A 22,743-nucleotide genomic window follows, 5' to 3' on the forward strand; every position below is an offset into this window, starting at 1 on the left:
TTCTTCTTCTATTTTTCTATCTGTAAATCATCAGTGTTGACTTATATGCACAGAAAAGCAGCTTGTGGGTTGACATGCATTTATCAAGGCTGCTAGCACAATAATGCATATGTTGCCATTAAAATATATCGTCTACATATCCAATAGCTAGGTATAAACTTGTTGTTGTGTCTTTCGGATTTTCCCGGATTGGGGTCACTACAGCGGAACTCTGGCCCGCTAATGATTGGCAGTTGATTTTTACGTGCTGAGTTGCCAGCCCTAACGCACAACCTTCAACGAAGATATGCCCATTCATGCATGTCTCAATGCAGAAGACGCTCTAGCTGAGAATCGAACCGGTCAGCGTCTTACTGTGAGGCCGCAGCACCACCACCGCGGATTTACCACAGCACCACCACCGGGGATCTACCACAGCACCACCACTGCGGATTTCTTACCTATAATTAATTAGTTTTCCTTCATTTCTTTCAACTTCACAAATAAATTATCAATGTAGATGAAATTCAGAGAGCTAGAATGCATCCTTGCCTTACTTCTGTTTTTGCCTGAAATTTTAAGCATCCATTCCTAGAAAACTGAACCTCTGCACAAGTAGAAAAACAAAATTAAAGGAATTATGCTTATTTAGCCTTCTAATATCCTGTGTTGGACACAGGTTCTCTTAAATGGATCTATTAGCATTGTCAAATGTAAATTCTTAATCCATAAATAGCTGCTGTAATGCCTGGTTTCTCACCTGAGTATACTTCTCACTCACATGCTGTAATAGCAGTCAGACATCCGTTCCTGACATTTCCTTTACTCGTTAATGATGTAAGCAAATTGAGCATAATAAATATTGCAAAAGGCACACTAAAAATGTTTAATGGCACTATCTGTTGCTGTTATGGGTGTACTTCTCAGTCACAGGCTGTAATCTTAGACACTCCCAGTGTTTTAACAGGGAACTAATGCCGATGATTAAAGGGATGGAGTGTCACAGGTATGCTTTTGTATTTTTCTTTTGTGGCTTGGGAGTTGGCAGGGGGTTGTGAGTTGGCATAATGGTTAAGGTGCTTACCTCACAGACAACACGTACAGGGTTTGAGTCTCACAAGCAGAATTTGCAAAGCTTAATATAGCCCACAAGGACAGCTATCCTGTTACTTACCTGTGAATCTATGAACAGCAGTCAGGCATCCTTTCCTTTACTTCTTAAGGGTGTAAGCAAATTGAACATAATAAATCTTGCAAAAGGCACAATAAAAATTCTTAAGTGAGCTATCCATTAGTTTTACAGGTCTTGTGATTCCATGACAGGGCTACCCACCTGTCAGTGTGAACCTTGGCTTTGTTGTCACTGTTGAAGTGACACCTGGACCCCATGTGCAAAAATAGGAAAGGGGGTAGTGGATAGATCGATAGAAACATCTTTTGGTTATATGGTGTACTTTTTTCCATATCAAAACAATAATACATCCAACCCGCAAATAAAAAAAAATTATTTTCCTTTAATAGCCTTTCAAATTGCCTATCTCACTCCATTGCCTGTGTCTTTGGGGATTAATCAGGTAAAGTTAATTATCTATTCCACTTGGACCTGCTGTTTTGTTCTTCCTCAGCCTTTTCTTCAACTTTATGTTGTAAACAAACAAGTTTACTTCCCATCTGAGTCTAGCCCTGCTCATCCAAAGATTTCCATTTATAACTGGGATAAATGAATCTCCCACGGGATGGCACAGTGGTGCAGCAGTTTGCATTGTTGCCTCACAGCAAGAGGTTCTTCTCTTCAATTCTTGGCTGGGGTGCCTTCTATAGGAGTCTGCGTGCCCTCCCTGTATTTATGTGGGTTTCCTCTGGGTGCTCCGGTTTCCTTCCTTGTTACAAAGACATGCGTCTGGAGCATTTCTCCCTGGGTCTCCTCTGAAAATTGGCTCATTCCAAGTCGGACTTTCCCGGTAAGCAAATGTTAAATGAATAAACTATTTTCCCCACTATTACCATTTGTATATCCATCTTCTAATTATAATTTTCGAATGCAAGATCACATTTCTTGCTAGAATCTCCTCCTATCATTATTATTTATTCCGTTCAATATTCTTGACCATCTCACTTCAACACGTCTCTTCAATTTGCTTACATTCATAAGAGGTAAAGAAAAGGTCAAGAAAGGCTAGTAATATTATTAATTTAAACTTAAAACAAAAACGGGTAAAGCGAAACAGAGAATCAGCACAAAAAAATAGAATTTATTGTGAGTGCTTTCGTTCAACTTCAAGTGACTGAACGTCATCAGACAATCAACACCACAATAAAAAATAGGGTTTAAATAAGGCTGCAACAAAATCATATGACATAGCAATCGATACCTTAAAGGCATATATATTAAATATAATCATGATAAATTTAAGCTATAAGAAATAGTAAGAATTGCATATACAAATATATACAACATAGCTACCAATTTTTAATAGTTAAAATATAGGATCTAAATTAAATTCTTGAAAGCTGACAATGTCGAATCTGACATTGTCGACATGAGAATAGCGAAACTGCAGAACATTGAAAGTACAGTTTGGTACCTACCATAAATGTAGATGTTCGAGTGCTAATACAGCTGCAGTCCTCACAGATGGGTTCTCCTGCCGTCAGGCGGGTCCTCGGTCGGCCTAATTCCAAAGTCTAGGTCCGGCGTCGGTTGTCGTCGCTTCTTCCCTGATGTCAGTGCGACAGGGGTATAAAAGAACCAGCCGACGCCATTTTCTTCAGTTTTTCTTGCCCCAGATGTCAGGTGCCCCCAGAAGGAAGGCAATACATAAATTAGGTAATAATGCAATGCAATATAATCAAAATACAGTAGTTGCAAGCAAATACACCATAAAAGAATACCCCTAGAGGGGAAGGAGGGTGGGAAACCTGGACTGCAGCTGTATTAGCACTCGAACATCTACATTTATGGTAGGTACAAAACTGTACTATGTTCATCGTGCATACAGCTGCAGTCCTCACAGATGGGTAGAATCCCAAAGCTAAGAAAGGGGTGATAGGCACTAGGTGTAACTAGGAGGAGCCAAAATGCCCTGCAAGACTGCAGTGGCAAAGCCTGCTCTAGATTTGGAGTATAATGGTAAGTTGTAGTGCTTGGAAAAGGTATGCACAGAACTCCAAGTGGCTGCTTCCAAGATATCCTTGGTAGGAACTCCTCTGAGCAAGGCTGTAGAGGTGGATGTGGCCCTGGTGGAATGAGTTCTAATGCCTGTAGGTACAGTTTTGCCATGAAAGGAATAGCAAAAGCGTATGCAGTGGGCTATCCATTTTGAAATTGTCTGTTTGGAAATTAGCTTTCCTTGAGCTCCTACGGGATAGGCTACAAAGAGCTGTTCTGATTTTCTGAAAGGCTTTGTTCTGTCCAAATAATAATGCAGTTGTCTGTGGATGTCCAAGGAATGTAGTAATCTCTCCCCTTTGTTTTGAGGATTAGGATAAAAGGTAGGTAAGTGTATGGCCTGATTTAAAGCTACCCTGGATACCACTTTAGGCATAAAGGACGGGTTGGTTCATAAGGAAACTCTGTCCTGATGGAAGATGATAAAAGGCTGGACAGCCATGAGAGCCTGTAATTCTGAAACTCTACGAGCTGAGGTGATAGCCAGAAGGAAAGCTGTTTTCCAGGACAAGTATTGCAAATCTGCTGAAGCAGCTGGCTCAAAAGGAGGCAGGGTCAGTTTTTCCAGAATGAAATTAAGATCCCAAGCAGGTGTTGGTTGTTTCCTTGGAGGTCTCAAATTCTTAGCCCCTCTGAAGAACTGTCTTAAGAGAGGGTGAGAGAATAAAGGTGGATCAGTGTTGTATTCTGCAGAAATGGCTGAGGCATGTATTTTGATGGAGGAGAAAGAAAGTCCACTGCTTAGCAGTTCAGTCAAATATTGTAGTATTTGTGGTAAATTCAGTTTTCCAGGGTCCTGGCCCTTTTTTCATTCCAGGTACAAAAACGTTTCCATTTTGCGGAGTAAGCTTTCCTAGTTGATGGCCTTCTGGCCTCCAAAATGACATCCTGCACCTCCTTGGAGAGTAGGGCCTGCTGTGATGCTAAGGAATCTTCCATGCGGCTAGATTGAGTGTTTTAGTTGACTGTGAAGAGTTTTGAAGCTGTGTTGAGTCAGAAGAAGAGGCATTAGAGGCAGGGTCCATGGTGGGGAATGTGTCAGGCTCCTCAGGAGTGGGTACCAGTGTTGTCTTGGCCAGTCCGGAGCAATGAGGATCATCTTTGGTCTGTCTGCTCTAGTCTTCAATAGCACTTTGGGCAGCAGAGGAAGAGGTGGGAAGGCATAAACTGTCATTGACGCCCAACTGAAAGAGAGAGCGTCCACTCTCCAGGCCTTTGGATGGAAGATCCTTGAGCAGAATTTTGTCAATTGATGATTTTTGTGGGAGGCAAATAGATCTATGTCTGGCCTTCCCCATTCTTGGATTATTTCTGTAAAAACTTTTGGATGCAACTTCCATTCGTGTGGATCTGTCATATTCCTGCTTAGGTTGTCTGCCAGCGTGTTTTCCTTGCCTGGCAAGTACTGTGCTTGTAGTTCCATTTGTAAGTCCATGGCCATGTTCCAAAGTGACATGGCCAGTCTGCATAGGGGGTACGAATGTGTTCCTCCCTGCTTGTTTATGTACCACATAACTGTGGTGTTGTCCGTTCTTATCAAAAGTTGACCTGGTTGTAGAAAGTTCTTGAAAGCTATAATAGCATTTATTACTGCTAGCATTTCTTTTGATTGATGTGAAGGTGCTTTTCTTTTGGGACCATTTGCCCTGAATGCACCGTTCTGTCATGTGCGCCCCCCAGGCGTAGTCCGAGGCGTCTGTTGTGATGACTTGATTTGCTTGAGGCTTGCTGAAAGGAAGACCTGTGTTTGTTTGGCATGCTTGAGCCCACCACAGAAATTCCTTTTGCAGACATGGAATTAGTGGTATTATTGTTTCCAAACTGTGGCTGTGTTGAGACCATATGTTTTTCAGGTACCATTGTAGTTTCCTCATATGCAGCTTTGCACATGGGATTAGTAAGATGCAAGATGCCATAAATCCCAGAGCCTGCAGGATTTTCCTTGCAGTAAGCCTGGTGCAATTTGCTAGTGTTCTGAAGTATTGGATTAGTTGCCCCTGCTTTTCTGGCGTGAGGTAGGCCATCTGGGTGTTTGTGTCCAAGTTGGCACCCAGGAAAATTATCTTCCGAGAGGGTTTTAGTCTTGATTTCTTTTTGTTGACTGTGTATCCCAGAGAGTTCAATAACATTATTACATAAGCCAGATGTTTCTGAAGGATGTGTTTGCTGTCCGCTTGGATCAGGCAGTCGTCCAAATAGGGATATATTTGTATCCCTTGAAGTCTGCAGTAGGCAATTACTGATGCCAGGCATTTCGTGAATACTCTGGGCACAGTGGATAAGCCAAAGGGTAATGCAGAGAATTGATAATGAGTTGAACCTGCAAGAAATCTGAGGTATCTTCTGCAATTTTGTCTGATTGGGACATGCAGGTATGCCTCCTTGAGGTCAAATTTTACCAGCCAAGACTCCTTGCCCAGCATGGGAAGAAGCTGCTGTAGAGTGAGCATCTTGAATTTTGGTACGAGTAGAAATGTGTTTAGGATGGATAGATCCAGAATAGGTCTCCAATCTTTTCCCTTCCTTGGCACCAGAAATAGCCTGGAATAAAACCCTTGACCTTGTTCGTGCATAGGTACCTCTTGAATAGCTTTCATGTTTTTGAGATCTGTAATTAGCCTTTGTGCCTCTGCCCTTTGATTGTGTGGCAGGTTTGGCATGCCTCTCATTTTTGGAAGGGTGTGAAAATGGAATTTGTAGCCTCTGTTTATAATGTCCAGGATCCATTTGTCCTTTGTGACAGTATGCCAATTTTTTGAAAATAATGCCAGCTTTCCTCCCAAGGGGGCTGCCATTTGAGATCTGGTTGGCATGCAAAGTGGAAAGTCATTGGGTTTGCTTTCTGATAGATTGCGAGTTGTCCTCACCACCTCTTTGTGTAGGAGCTTGCCATTGTCTGCCTCTGTACGATCCTTGGGATTGTCCTCTGCCCCTCGGGTGCCTGTATCTGCCTCTTTGGGGTCTGTCTGTGGCAGGAAAGGACCAGTTTTTGGAAGGCCAATTTCTACTAAAATGTGGGGGTTGTACCTGTAGAAATTCTTTCACAGTTTGCATTGATTTAGCCTTTTCCTCCATTTTCCTTAATACCTCCTCAGCATTAGCACCAAATAGTACATCCTTTTGAAGAGGAGCGTCTAGTAATTTAGCTTTGACATGATCAGGTAAGGCTTGTTCCTTAAGCCAGGCATGCCTACGTATGACTGATCCTGTAACAGCAGCTCTGCATGAGGCCTCTAGAGCATCAAAACCACATTGTAAGGTATGCTTACCCACTTGTTCTGCACTATGTATTAAGTCCTGCAACTCCTTCAAATCTGGTTGTTCAGGCTGTGACGTTTTACATTTCAATTGTGATAACATAAACTGTTGGTATTTTAGCATATGAAACTGACAGTTTAAGGCCCTCATAGATAAGGTAGCCAAGGTATATACCTTTTTTCCCCACCTTTCTAAGGATCTGGAGTCTCCCTCGGAAGGCAAAGGATTTTTAGCAATGGAGGCCTTAACTCCCTTGGGGCCCTGTGAGATGGTTTCTGGGTCAGCAGCATGGCTCTTGTATAGAAATTGGTGTGAGTCAGGGACCCTGTAGTACCTGTCAGGCTTAACTGGAGCTGGAGGTAGAGAGTCCAGGTTAAGGCAGGCCTCCGAGTAAACATCATCTAGAATGTCAAAGACAGGAGGTATAGCCAAAGGCCTGTGCTGAGGAAGCAAGAGAAATTCTCTGAGCCTTTTCTTGGAATCAGAATAATCCTGGCCTTCCCAGTGGAAGTGTTCCCTTAAGGTATGCAAAGTTTCCCCAAATGAGTAATCCTCAGGGGGGGATACAGAAGGGATGGACTCCTCCGCATCAGAGTCTTCAAAAGGGGAGTAAGAATGTTCCTGATCATCAGAGTGCTCTGAAATAATGGAGCCCTGATCAGAGGAGGGGGAATCTTCCTCCACTCTAGGCCTTTTGTCTGGAGGGTTTGTCTGGAGGGAGCTGAGAACCTCTGATAAGAGTAATTAAATCCTCAGCCATCTTAAGCATCTGTTTCTTAGGCATGGGGCCTGGAGATGGGCCCTGTGCAGCTGGTCTCTTAGAGTGCATGGTTGCTTTAGACTTAGTGAAAGCCTTGATAGAAAAAGAAGAGGAAGGTCTGAAGACACCTTGAGTGGAGGTGGACCTGTCCACATTCTGAGTTTCAACTCCGACAGTGGCTTTGGTATCTGTAGTAGGAGTGTGGGCCGAGGAGCCTGCGACCTCGGGTACAGGAGACACCGTCAATCAAAGGCAGGTCGTCGGTAGGCAGGGGCTGCGTAGGTGCCTCACTGAGAACTGGACCACGTGTAGCCGGCTTTGGCGTGGTGTCGATAGAGGCCGTGGACCTCCCGTGTCAGTCCTTGTTTTTTCATTTTTTTGACAAAACCGGAGTCGGAGTATCCGATGACATAGTATAGTTAAATGCTTTTCCAAAATAATGCTGGGCGAACTCCGCCCGACGCTTAATAGTGCGTTTGTTGAATGTAGCACAAAAGTGGCAGGCGGAGACCTCGTGGTCTGGGCCTAAACAAGGTATACAGAGGGAATGGAAATCCTTATGCGGTATTTGCTTCCCACAAGAAATACAATTATTAACTTTGTCTGACATTGGTCTGAGGCAAGAAAAGGTTCCCCAACGGGGTACTTAGCTTTTAAGAAGACTTCGGTTTCCAGATTTTCATAATCTCAGGAGCTGGCCGACCGGCACTTGCGAACTGCTTCTGCTTCGGGCACCGCGCGGCAAGAAAGACTGAAGAAAATGGCGTCGGCTGGTTCTTTTATACCCCTGTCGCACTGACGTTAGGGAAGAAGCGACGACAACCGACGCCGGACCTAGACTTTGGAATTCGGCCGACCGAGGACCCGCCTGATGGCAGGAGAACCCATCTGTGAGGACTGCAGCTGTATGCACGATGAACATCAAGTAAACAGAAATCTCCATAAGGGGAGATTTCCGTTTACTTCAACGTAGTGCAGTCTCAGAGTTGGTATATTTAAGTAGCGGGGGTGTGGGGGGCACAGCCCCCCATGAGGGTGGTGCAGGGGGGCTTGCCCCCTACCTACACCATTTAGTTTTTTTTGTTGTTTTTATTTTTTTTTTCTGAACATTCAATGTTTTAATAGTTCGATCACTAAAGGTCGACCTTTAGTGATTCGAACTGTTAAATATTCGATGTTCTAATATAGACCCAAAATATACATATAAAAGAATTTTGTGTAAAATGTCTCACAAGAAAAAACACATTCACCTTAATAAGGCTTTCATTTTCAGAATACATTGGATAGAACAGCTATCATTTGAACCGGGATAATTGTATGCATTTAATCTAAACTGCCATAATAGTTCATTTTCTTCTAATTTAAGATTCATGCATTATGTATAACATTTACAATTGGTGGAAACAAATCTAATATTAAGAAGGTTTAACTGTAACTCAAAATGAGTGACATATATAGCAATATGCCAAAGAAAAAACAGAAAGTAAATTTTGTGAATGGTTGTATGAGCATTTGTATAGTATTAATAAAATTAATTTGCATAATGCATTGGCTAAACATATTTCAAAATATCGAGGTCATTGGTTTAAATTTAAAATTAAAGATCAGGTAATGAGACACAAGAGAGGGGTCCTTGGAATCTTAATCATCTATATTTATGGTGCTATTCATATCAAGATCAATAGGCAGAAGCATATATTTTACATACTACAAGACACATACCACTATATCCCTAGGGCCCTATGCTGCTTGCATGCATCTCAAGACAGCACTCATTATGCAGTTTAGGTGTGCCTGCATAGTTAACATAATCCAGTGTGTGCTGCAGAGAATGCAGTTGTTGTAGCTGACCAAGGCCTTCAGGCTGGTAATATCAGGCTACCTGACATTGTTTGTCTCATATTTGCTGGCACACTGTCTGCGCAAACAATGGGCTGGACTTTTATATCACTATATATACAATGTTGTGTTACAGCAATGCTGTCTGCAGGCTCCACAGGTATATCAGCAGGTGGCTAGTGATCATTCTGCTAGGGATTTCCTGGTGTTTCTAGCATATGTCAATGCTACCATTTATTTTGTCATTGGCATGCTACATTATGCTGTCCCTACTGTAGTATATGCTTTCTATGGTTATGGTACATTGGACTTGTCTGATCTGTATCTTTTCTGCCACACAGTCCACAGATCATGACACATTTTGCCCACCTGTGCTTCTGTAGAACATCCTATATGTTTGTGATGCCATCTAGTATGGTATCTAGTTGCGCATTCTTAGCATATGACCCCATTTCTATTTCAGGAGTATGAGAAGACAAGTCTTATCAGTAAAACATCAGTAAAAATGGAAGGGGAGCATTGCTTTTAACAAATTAAAACAATATGAATTGCAGATTATTGATTTCCCAAAAACTATACATTGTAACATAAAGATGATTCATATGTTGCCTTTTCATACCCCAGTGTGACATGTAAGGCATGAAATGTCTCACATATGCATTATGTGTCAGTAATGTGGTACATGTGATGCTTATGGTGTTTAAATCTATATTATAGGCATGAAATGACATGTAAAATAGTGATAATTGCTAATGAATCTTGCAACACTGCTATCAATTATATGTGCAGTGGGTTGAGTGGCCTTAAGATCTTTTGACAGATGAGTACCATTGTCTTGGGTTATGACCAGCACCTGCTATACTCAAATAAGCTTTACATTGCCAGCTATAGAACATATTAAATCAGTGGCTTCACAAGATTTTAACTGTTTGCGATCCATTCCAGTTTCCCTTCCAGAAGAAGTCTAATATCCTTTGTCAATCTTTTGCATGCATGCCTCTGGCCTACCTTACTCATATTCTCAAACTTTCATTGTTTGTTTTTCTTATCCATTGTACCCATAATATTGTTTTCCTCTGTAATATTGTAAATTTGTCTCTATTCGTATGTATTTGTATGTCTGTTTGGGGCTTTTCCCCTCGGGTCTCCACTGAAAAAGGGTAATTCTTACCCAGCTGGACCAACCCGGTTAACAAATGCAAATAAATAAATAAATAAATAAATAAATAATGGCACCTGAAATGTATCCTTCTCATGGACCTAACCAGAGTGGGCTACACAAGAAGCTGAAACTTTAACAAATACACCTTGCTTGCTGCTGCATACCTGTGGTTTGAGTCTTCAGCAGAAGGGAAGCAGATTACAGTCACACTGATGCCACAGAGATAGGGGCAATGCTTTTTATGTACCCAGGTCTGTTTCCTTGGTGGTTTCAGAGATGATTCTTTGGGCATCCTTTACTCTTGTTGGAACAGTCATGTCCCACTTGGCTATATGTGAAACATTTCCCTCCCAGTATCCTTGCATATGCAAATATCAACAACATTCCTATTGGTCTACAGACTCAACTGTGGTAGTCCAAATCACCACTTGGGTTCCTTCATACACATGTGTAGTTCTAAATAAATCCTTCATGTACAGTTGTACCCTACTCAGTAAAGAGAGGTCATCATTGTATCCATTTCTTCAGATGAGGTACATTTCAAGTCTGTCAAGCAGGTCCTTGTGTCCTCAGGCAAACTGCGTCTGCTTGCTCCTTTATCGTAAAGTATGACAAATGTTTCATAGATTCATAGATTGTTACTAGGCTAATGACTCAGGGGCCTTTCTAAGCCTTGCCAAGTTTTCCTAACAGAATAATGATATCCAGTATCCAAACAGAACATTGAGGTCCAGGCATTTATATTCTACTTCTGTTCAGAAGGGACATGGGTACCAGGCCCAGTGTAAATTTCTCTTCCCCATCCACTACTCTAGGTTGTTCTTAACCTATGTAATAGATGAACTCAGCTTCACATGGATGGTAAGCCTGTTCCATAGAAGAAGCAGACTCTTACACATATATCTGTCACTCCAACATGCTCTGCTTAAGTCACAGACAAAATTCAAGTCCCTACATCTTGTATTTCTGGTACTCTTTGACTTACAAATATGTAGGAGGTTCACAAATGTGGGGTTTGTGCAAGGAAGTACCTTGAAATCCACTCATCATCTTATTAGAGTAATTAAGAAATTAAATCACTAGCACCATTTTCAGTTTTTCTTGTATAATTCCAAACAAACAGTGAACCCAATAAAGGCAGAATGCTCCAGTTCTCAAACATTTATTGTAAAAATGGACACATAAGCAGTATCACAAATTCTACTGCTTCTTCAGATGTACTTAAACCCACTCATACATTCATTATATACTTATGAACCTAATCAAATAATGCACCACATGACTAAATTTAATTTATTCTTAAAAGGGTAATTACCTCAACTCATTAAATTAAATGTAGTCATGTGATGCATTATTTGATTAGGTTCATAAGTTTTTATCTTTAGTGGACCTGATTTCTGGTCAAGGGTTATGGCTGTTGCTGATTTCCACTCTATTTAGTTTTGCTTGTATGTTATCTAAAGATTTTGTATATGGTTCAGTTGTGAGGTTAAACATTCAAAAGACATGTTTTACTTTACTATAGTTAACACAGTCATAATTAGGGATCTTAATAAAGGCATGCATGGCTTTACACATAAACAGAGGAGAGGAGTAAAAACCTGACATATTTCATCTGACCAGCTGATAAGGTGCTTTTTGTATGTTTAATGTAGTGCTAATCTTGTCTTCTACGTCTTAAGTTTTCAACCATTACTCATGTGCACATGGCACTTCCTCAGCTCATACACATGTTTTTTATCTCTTTTCACACTCCCTTTCTCTCTCTATCAGTGACTTCCATCTCTCTTTGCTGTCACTCTTCTTTTTTGCTGTTCTCACTCTGTTTGTTCCTTAAGATGTTTCATCTATTAACTGTTTTGAGGAATCTAACCTCCAGCTCCAACTCTACTCTCTTTAATTTAAGCTGCCTTGTAAGATCAGCCAAACATACTTAGTATGGTCTCTTACTTGCATGCTTTGTACACCCACAGTCTCTGTCAGGCTGCTCACACATAACTGGACTTTAACTACACTGATGGTTAAAGTGATTAATCTTTCAGTGGAAGACTTTTGCCTAAATAGGCCTATCACACTTAAAACACTGGTAGCTGTAGATAACACATAAATACATTATTGGAGATTTAGTTTGCAGTCTCTAGGAAAGCAGACTGCATTTTACATTCTACAGTCATCTTTACTCAAATTAGTATGTAGGAACCCTTTTGGTTTGTAATATTTAACCCGCTGTGCCTCTGGTATTTTGTAATATTATGCATAACTGATGTTGTCTGCTTAACAACTACTCTAATTAAAAAATAAAACAAATATTGCTTAATGTATATTGCTTTGTATTTTATTTTTGTGTCTGTATTAGTGCACATGCATTTTGGTGCTGAAACTTTTTGGTGGGACCCTGCTGCCTAGTTTAGAAGGATAAAATCCAGAGGACAGACCAAGTGATCCAAATTCAATTAGCAGTACCGGTGCCTGAGTTGTTGGGCAGGGGAGGATTGGACTGAGTGGGCAAAGCCGCCTCACCCATCCTGGGGGAAATAATTTGCTTACAGATTGCATAAACATTTAGAGGAATTTCTAAAATCAATTCACTTTTCTTTCTTTGAGAAGTCGATGCTTGAGCAAACTGATGTAATTTGATCCTATTCTATAGACAGCATCACTGTAGTGATCAAATAGTACCACAGTGGTAATGTTGAAGATGTTGTATATTTTTGAATTGCCATGGTTTTCATTGTTGAGTGGAAGGTGGAAATAGTATTTCTTGACAAGAAAATTGAGGTGGCTATTAAATACCTGTTGAAATTTCTTAGAATCACAGCTGTGATCTTGTAAATAACAGAATCCATAGTGTGGGATCCAATAATGAGAGCATTAACACTTCAAATATTAAAATGCTTTTCTAGAGTTGATCTGTGGCACAGAGTGATGGAGCCCTTATTGTGACCCATATAACTGGCATTTGATTAGTGGCCTTGCTGTTGGAGGAGCCAGGCTGGGAGAAGGAGGAGTCAATGGGCCCAGCCTGCTCACATCTGCTACTAGGTGGGAAAGGTTCATATACACTTGGATGGTAAAAAGCCTGTAAAAAGGTAAATAAATTGCTACTCTGACCTGTGATTTTTATTTTTTTAATACATTGTTTTGGTTTGTAATATGACACATCTGAATAACTACTTACAATATTTAGAACTAATAATAAAATAATTTTGAATCCTATTTGTTGCTCAGAACATTTCAGTGTTTCAGCATCAGTTTCAGATCACATAATTATCTATAGTTTTCTAAGAAGAGTTTCAGTTTTATCCAATATTTACTTTGTAATTTATTCCATTTTGATCTCAGTATAACACAAACCTTTTCTTTATGGCATACAATAATTGCTGCATTTATGAAATCACTAACATTAGGTGGAGATTTTTTCTTCCATTTTACAGTAAAGATTGTTTTCAAAGTAGCCAATAGTGTCCACATCAAAGTATATTGTGATACATTTATACAACTAGGAATTGGAGCATTAGAAAGAATAAAGGTTTTTGAAAGTACACATTTATTGTCCATAAAGCTTTAAAGAATCTCTGAATATATCCCCAATATTTTCCATTTTTCAAAATTATAGAAACTATTTTTAGAGACTGTTTTCTTACATCCCCAGCAAGTATTTTCTTTGGTTTTAAAATCTATTTTTATAAGGAGTGATAAAGATTTTCCATGCAAGTACTTGTCAAAAATATGGGTTAAAGTAATTCCTATTGATTTCAAAATAAATTACTTTACTGCTGTCATTATTTCTTTTAGATTATATTGATTTACACATTTCTAGAATGTATTATCTATTTATAAATACTTTTAAAATTAATGCAGTTTTGGCAAAGACAATTTTATATCTCCATTTCCATTAGCAATTAATAAAAAGTGATCCCATCATTTTGGATAATTTTGCTTTTCATTATCTGTCATTGCATTTATTTTTCCTCTACATTTAATCTTGTATTATAAATCTAAATCTTCTTTATAAGCTCCGAGTCATGCTTATTCATAATTCTATACACTGAAGTAATTTTGTTCCATTCAGGCAGTTTATTTAAAAAAGAAATATGTAAATGTTAGTAATTAATCAAAACATAGCTAGTGAATGATTCAATGAATATTGCCTGGTAGCAGTGAATCCTTGTATTAAAGAGATTTATTTGTTATATAATTTAGACTCTATTATAAAAGTAAACCATACTAAGATTATTGATGAAAGGGAAAAAACAACTAATTGAAATAATATTTTTTGTCTTTTGAGGATAAACTTACACTTGTTAAACTTGTATTACTGCCTATAATTTTATATTTCATTTAATCCATGGCTTTGATTCCAGCTAAACATCAATTCAAGAAATAAATGGGATGTTAGTAAAGTTTCTATGACATCCATTAATACCCAGAATAACTTATGTCAACCATGTTAGAATGTAGAGTAAGGGTGTAATTGTGTTTCTTTAAATATTAAAAGTTATGCTCTTGATTCAGTTGTTAAAACAATTTTATACTATATAGATAATCAATATAAAGCACAATGGAATCTGTTCCACACTGCAATATGTGATAACTCATCATTACAACCTACCTCTTTCTTTAACTATTATAAGTAATTAATTTTTAAGGATTATTAAATATTATTTTAGTGGTCTTTCCAGTAGATTAACAAATTCTCATCATGCCATTATTAAAATCCTTGAGAAATGTTATACATGTACATACATACACACACACACACACACACACACACACACACGCACACACACACACACACACATATATATATATATATATATATATATATATATATATATATATATATATATATATATATATATATAGATAGATATGTTTACACATGACATGAGCAAATACTTTTTACCCTGTAAATAAGAGTGAACGTTCATATAAGTAAATGTGCTTTTCTATGGAGTTTTTGCTGACTGCACATTGTAGGAGATGTCATTGCAGTGGGGTAAAGGAATTTGCTCTTACTCCACTGTATTTTGATCTTGGAGTTGGTATATATAAATAGTAGGGGGGTCTGGAGTACAGCTTTAGTTTTGTTTTAGATAGATAGATATAGATATAGATATAGATATAGATATAGATATAGATATAGATATAGATATATATATAGATATAGATATAGATATAGATATAGATATAGATATAGATATTGGTTCACAGGTTCATAGGTAGGTACTAGGCTATCTACCCTAGGGCATTTATAAGCCTAGCCAGAATGTGTTGGCTTTCATCTCCATTTTAGATTTGATTAGATTCCTGAGCCTCTGTCCAGCAGGGCCATAGAAGTGATCCCAGGAGTAAATTTACGATTTCCCATCCACTCGTCAAGATTTCTCTTAAAGAGGGTCAGTGAGGGGCTCTGCCTAACATGGATTGGGATATTTTTTAAGAGCAAGGGAAGCCTCTGGGATATGAATCTATCCCTCCAGCATGTCCTATTTATTGTTGTGCTGAGGTTTAAATCCATGGAACGTGTAGCTCTAAGGGATTTGATTTTCTTGAGGTGGAGCATGTCCATTAATTCTGGGTTAGACATGGCCTTGTACGTCAGGCAGAGATCACCTCTGAGTAGGCCATAAGCAACTGAATAGAGCTGGAGTTTCTTTAGTCGAGCTGCATAGGGCATCTGTTTGAGGCCCACGATCCACTTGGTGAGTTACTTCTGGGGTCTTTCCAGCTGTTGCAGGTGTCGGGTAAGGTACATCCCAAATTGGGCATTGTACTCTATTATGGGCCTGATGAGTGATGAGTAGAGGGGCACAATGACCTCTCTTGATCTAGATGTGAAGCCTTTCGTGATTAGGTGGGCTATATAGAAGGTTTGTCTAACCACTTTGGCAATGTGATTATCAAAGGAGAGGTTGCTATCTACTTGGGTCCCCAGATCCCTAATTACATCTTACATACTTAGTGTATTACCACCTATGTGGTAGTTCATGGGCACTTTGTTTTTCCCAAAGGGGATGACTATGCACTTTTTGGCATTTAGCTTGAGGCCATGGTTCTGACACCAGGTATTCGTCTCCGTAAGAGCCTTCTGGAGGATGTCTATGTCAGCCGGAAAGTTGATTATGGCTCCCAGTTTGCAATCATCTGCAAACCTGGTCAGCCATAGTCCTCCCGTGCTTGCCTGTACCTCAGAAAAGTATATACCGAATAAGAGGGTTCCCAGGACTGAGCCCTGTGGGATGCCACTTGTAACCGGTTTGGAGTCGGACAAGGTTCCCATAACTCTGACCATGTGAGTTCTATCCATGAGCCAGTTTGCAACACATCTCATGACATAAGAGTTAATGTTCAAGCTGGTAAGCTTATCTATAATGCCAGAGTGGGGTATTGTGTCGAAGGCCTTTGCGAGGTCTAGGTAGGCTGTGTGGACTACCTTTCCCTCATTTATGGCCTTGGTAACTGTTTCAAAGAAGTCTACTAGGTTTAAGAGGCAAGATCTGCCTTTAACAAAGCCGAATTGGGTAGGGTCCAGTGTCTGGAGGTTCCCAATGTCTTTATTTATGAGATCCATGATGATGCGCTCCATAGCCTTGCAGACCAGGCTAGTCAGGCTTATAGGGTGATAGTTCCCGAGATCCGTTCTGGTGCCACCTTTGTGGAGTGGGATAACTGTTGCTGTATGCCATTCTTTGGGTACATATTCTGTAGTAAGGCTGAGTTTGAACAGTGAATTTATGTGAGGGTTTAGTTCTTTTTGGAGCTCATGTAAGACGCATCCTGGGATACCATCCGGTCCCATTGATGCTGTGTTTTTGGCTTTGGAGAGGGCTTTTTTCACCTGTGTGTCTGATATCTGAGGGTCTACATTCTTCTGGGATGGACATGGGCCCTTTTGAGGGTGGGGGGGGGGTAAAGTTTGTACTGAACCTGTTTGCCAGGATGCTGGCAATGTCAGTGGGTTCAGTGTATTTTTTGCCATTTTGCACCAACTCAGAGCAGATCTGAGAGTTGCCGCCTAGATTCTTGACATAGCTAAAGAAGACCTTGTGATAGATATAGATATATAATCATGCTGCTATTAAATGTGCTGGGTGTTTTTGCTGTTTTCTTCTTAATTACATGCAGTCTGGTAATTATAGATAGTAACATCCACAGCAAAATAATAGAGTTAAAATATAATAATGCCATATTTTGACCTGTAATTTCTGTTATGAAATACTATGGATAAAAAGTTTCTGTCTATGACTGAAGTAAAATCTTGTAGTTATTTTCAACTTTACCTAGCAGACAAGGATGCTGGTCATTTCAAAACTCACATACTTTAAAATACCAAACCAGTACATTCATCAAAATGCAAGCGCATTAATGCACAAAAATACAGTTTATTTATTTATTTTACATTTGTTGACCGGGCTAGTCTAGCTGGATACATTTCCATTTTCAGTAGAGGCCCGGGGAGAAAAGCTCCACATAAATTTGAACAAAAAACGTTACAATAGACAAGCAAATGGACAAAATCATCATAGATGAAAAGACAAATAAAAAATATAGTACCCAATAACAGATATATACAAAGAGAGTATCACATTTCTAAAAATAACATTAAGTAGTAGTTGTTACATGTTTTGCTATTCAGTATTATCTAATTTCCATAAATTAATAAGCATATGGCTGACTTCCTTGAATCTAAATCCTTTGTTTCTGTATGTACAACTCTTAAGGCACACACTCATGCTTTTTTCTACATTTGTTCCTACATGCAGATTACCATAATCAGATGTAGTATGTGATGCTGCTTATCCAGGAAGCAAGAAATATTATATGCTTCATGCTGGGAGTACAAACAGTATTTTATAAGTTATTTTTTCCTATTAAAATGTGAAAACAGCTGAAGAAAAAATAGTTACAGAATACAGAATGCTTGTTATAACAGAATATAGGTCCTAGTAATATTACCAAAAGAAAAGCAATCTTTTCAACTTGATCTTTAAATAAATACAAATAAACGCTGAGTTTGCTGTACCGTTTTCTACTTCCCCCTAATTTGGACTGACGTTCTTGGTGCTCTATGCATTGCAGTTATAATACTTAGATGTTTGGTTGACACCAATGTGGGAGTGGAGGAGTCTATGGGCAGGATTCACGATGGCTTGCACGGAGTCTAAGAGTGGTGTAAGACTCCATGCAGCCATTGCGATCCAGGAACAGCCTGAATGTGCGTGTAAGAGAGCACCTAAAACGTCTCTTACACGGGCAGGGCATGGATATGCTAATTACCTCACTTGCAGCCGAAAGGCATGCAAATGAGGTAATTTTGTGATCCAGGAAGCAGAAACCTGCCCATGTAAGAGCCGTGTTATCTGCAGAAATGTACTCAGTTGATAATTGAGTACCGTTCTGCAAGTAACACAATGGAGCCTTGTCAGCTCCAAATAAAGTTTGCAAATGTCGCAGGCAGCATGCCAATGGCCAAATATGTGGCCACTGGCAACGTACCCTGATGCAAACATGAAATAAAAATATTTTTTTTTTGGCGATCGCCGATGTTTAAACGTAGGTCAGCGTCACGCAAACGGGCTGCGCTATAAAAAAAAAAACAGAAAAATAAAAATATTAAACCCACAAATGTGGGTTTATGCAAAGCATGAGTTTACAATGGAAGGGAATAGCAGGCTAAAACAACATGGCCACTGAGTAGGGGTTGCTAAGGAGGGAAGCAGAGTGTAAGACATGTAACTAAGCATTACTAGGCAATCCTATGTAAATGAGTGGTAGGATAGTGAATCGCACTGTTACATAGAAAATGAGCACATTCCGTGCAGTGTAGGAGTAGGATAAGGGGGAGTAACAGAGTAGGAGATAGGTGACATCACAGGGGGGAATGTATGAAAGGAATGCAGCTCATTGGAGCACAGTGGCATGTGAAAGCTGCCAGTCACACATCATGGAAAGAGGAGTGTCAACAAGTAGGCATGGGAAAGCCAAGAAATGGAAGGTGTACACTATAGATAACACCAAAGTTTCTTGCTGGGCATGCATGCATGCTTGTGCGCGCTGGTAGGCATGAGTGAGATAGAGTGCACGCGTGTAAGCATGAGTGCGCATGTTTAAGGCAGAATAAGCATGTAGGAGCCTGTTTAAACACCCGTATGCTTGTTTGCGCTGGTGTGCGGGCGTTTCAACCCGAATAAGCAGATTCTAGTTCGTCTAAGCATGTGTGCGTGCGTGTTAGCCACTGTGAGCGTGATTTTGCTGGTATGCACGTTGCTCCCCCCTGAGTAAACAGAAGGGAAAAAGAAAGCATGGGAAATAGTAGGAAGCTAGCAGGGATTACTGGCAGAGCTAGCAGGTGAAAACAATCAGAAACAGGCAATTACACAGGCAGAACAGTAGCCCAGCCCAGCACTTAAAACTCTGCAAACAACAGTGCAGAATGTTTCTCTCAAGAGACACTGCAACAGAGGAGAAAGCTATTAGAAGTGAAAACTGAAAAAGCTTCACTCAGACCAAAAATGCTAGGGGCTGCCATAGCTGTTATAAGGAGACATATGCAACTTGCTGAGGGTGGTGACTATGCAAATGCTGCCAGACAACCCACAGTGAGGAGACGGAGAAGAGTGTACAGGCCCAGAGTCACCTACCAAGGGTTACTTGAGCTGGAGATAGTGGAGCGCTATAGAGTGGACAGAGACCTCCTGCAGCAAATTGTTGAGCTGTGCAGGCCACGCCTCACACACAGACCCAACAGAGGGGAACCCATCCCAGTGGAAACCAAGGTATGTGTTGGCCTAAGAATACTAGCAACAGGTACCTTCCAGAGACCAACTGGTGATCTGATGGGGATATCACAGGCATCAGCATCCAGGGTACTGCACCAGTTCCTGGATGCCATGTCAGCACATGTCGTTGAGCATGTATATTTCCCCAATTCCCGTGAGGTATTGGCCAGCAATATGCATCACTTCCAGCAAACAGTGGAATACCCTGAGATAGTGGGTGCAATAGACTGCACGCATATACGCATCAAAGCACCAGCCGGTGAGTGGGGCAGGGCCTACATTAACCGCAAGGGCTTCCCCTCCATCAACTGCCAGGTTGTGTGTGATGCCCAGGGCATAATAATGAATGTGTGTGCTGGCTGCCCTGGAAGCTACCATGATTCCCATATCTGGCATTTGACGCAGCTGTACCAGACATTTGCCAATGAGGACATCCCACATGGTCACTTAGTGGGGGATGCTGGCTATGCACTGGAGCCGTGGCTGATGACACCCATCAGAAATGCCCACACACCTGAACAAGAACGCCATAATGAGGCACACGCACAAACACGAAATGTAATCGAGCATGTGTTTGGGCTGCGCAAGTCACGGTTCCGGTGCCTGGACACATCTGGTGGAGCCTTGCAGTACTCACCAACTACATGTACCCAAATTGTCATGGTATGTGCTATGCTACATAATATGATTCTGTGAAAACAGTTGCAGAAGGACCAGCATAGGGCTGGGCCAAACAGCCCCCCACCATTGCCAAGCCAATCACAGGCAGAGCGTGACTCGTAGGAGGAACAACCTGAGCCTGCCCCAGTAGGCAGAAGGAGGTGTGCCCAGTATGCCTTGGCCTTGGCAAAGCAGCAACGCATAGCACATACACTGGCTCAGTAGGAACCCAGGAAATTATACCTCTCTCTGACTCACACATATAGTAAAAGGGATGCCTAAGTTGACACAACCTGCTATCAAACATGTACAGGGAGTGTAGTATGTGCATCCAACATAGACAGCCCTGCAGCACCACCTGAGGCATGATTGCCATGTGTTAAGCAATGTAACACCATGTAGTATATGCAAACTTGATGACCCTGACTAACATTCTACCCTCACCAAGCATGATGCCACAATATGAAGACGAGATGATCAATTAAAATAATTGGCTTAAGTATTGCTGTTAGTAAAAGGGGATCCAATGCGTGCCAGCCTGGGATGACATGCTGAGCAAGACATGATGCTCCACCTGCTAGGGATGGTGTGCACCTATCAGTCCTGGCCTTTAGGATACTGGCAAAGGCTGTTGTCACCCCCACTGTGCCTTGAATAGGTAAGGCTCAAAACACAAACCCACCTCCATAGGTATCACAAGGGATAAGAACCTAGATGCAATGCTACCCAATGCCAGATGTCTAAACTGCAAGATGCATGCAGTCTAAACTCCCCTCAGCATGGAGAATGTTTATATCTGTCCTGTAACAGAAAACTGGGTTAAGGCTCACAAGAGCACCCTAACACTGCCAGGTTACACCTCATACCATGCTTTACAGCCCCAAAACATGGAACAAACTACAAAAGGAGGGTGAGTAGCAATAATTGTCAAGGATAACCACACCCCCATGTTGGTACCACAACAAGAAGCAGCATGGACTATCCATGGTCAAGTAACAGTGGCTAATACTGCCTGCCAGTTTGTAGCCTGCTACAGACTACCCTCCTAATGCCAGGAACTGCACTTGGCCTATGTTGGAACACATGGAAATATCAAGCTCTCCAAACAACATTATATTGGGTGACTGAAAATACTCAAACATAGACTGGGAGCATTATTCCAGCTCCAACACCCTAGGCCAAAGGTTCCTAGAATCCATAAACCAAAATGCCCAGGAACAACGTACCACTCCCACAAGAGGGATAAGCATACTGGATGTGATAATCAGCAACATGGGTACTCTATGGCCAGATGAGAAGTGTATCCCTCACTGGTAAGATCAGACCATAGAGTAATCACACTGGATATTCACATCCTGACCACAGTCCCTGGCCAGAAAACCACAGTGAAAAACATGTGTAAAGGAAATGTTGCACTCCTCCAAACTGATGTGGAATCCATTAAAGGCCCTGTGCCTGTGGAAAATATGGGCCACACCTCAGAACCCTTTATAAATGCATTCTACGATCACTGTCAGGAATGCATGAATTATGCAATCCCAAATAAAACCAAGACCAATACCATACATGCAGGCATCTGGCATGGTGGACCCCAGCCATTACCAAACCATACAAGAGAATGAGGAAGCCACTACACGACAGAGCAAACCCAAAAAGGGAAGTAATCTCTGATCAGTATTATGGCAATAAAATATGGCCACTCATAAAATCCACTAAGGCCAGCTACAACAAGTTGAATCTGTGAATCTTGGGCAATGTTACACCTAACCCATGTACACAGACAACCCCCCCCCCCAAGAAATACAAATATATGTGAGAGATGCAACCATGTCTCCAAACTGGAGGCTGAGCTCTCTTAACTCAGTACTGTCTGAACTAGTCAGGAGGAGAAGGTAACCACACACACCACAAACCCAGTCTCACATACACCTATCACAACTGCAAACCAAAGACATAAACACACAAAAACATTCCCGGAGGCTCTAATTAAAAACCACCAAATCAACAGAGGCCTACAAAGCAGACACCCAAGCAGCCACTACCCCCAAACATAGCACATGCAACACATAGTACACAAAGTCGGTGTGCCAAACAGTCACAGCCCGTAAGGACAAACAACATGCCTGATACACTT

The sequence above is a fragment of the Protopterus annectens genome, chromosome 3.part1 (assembly GCF_019279795.1).
Source record: "Protopterus annectens isolate FY-2018-M chromosome 3.part1, PAN1.0, whole genome shotgun sequence".
NCBI classification, from domain to species: Eukaryota; Metazoa; Chordata; order Ceratodontiformes; family Protopteridae; genus Protopterus; species Protopterus annectens.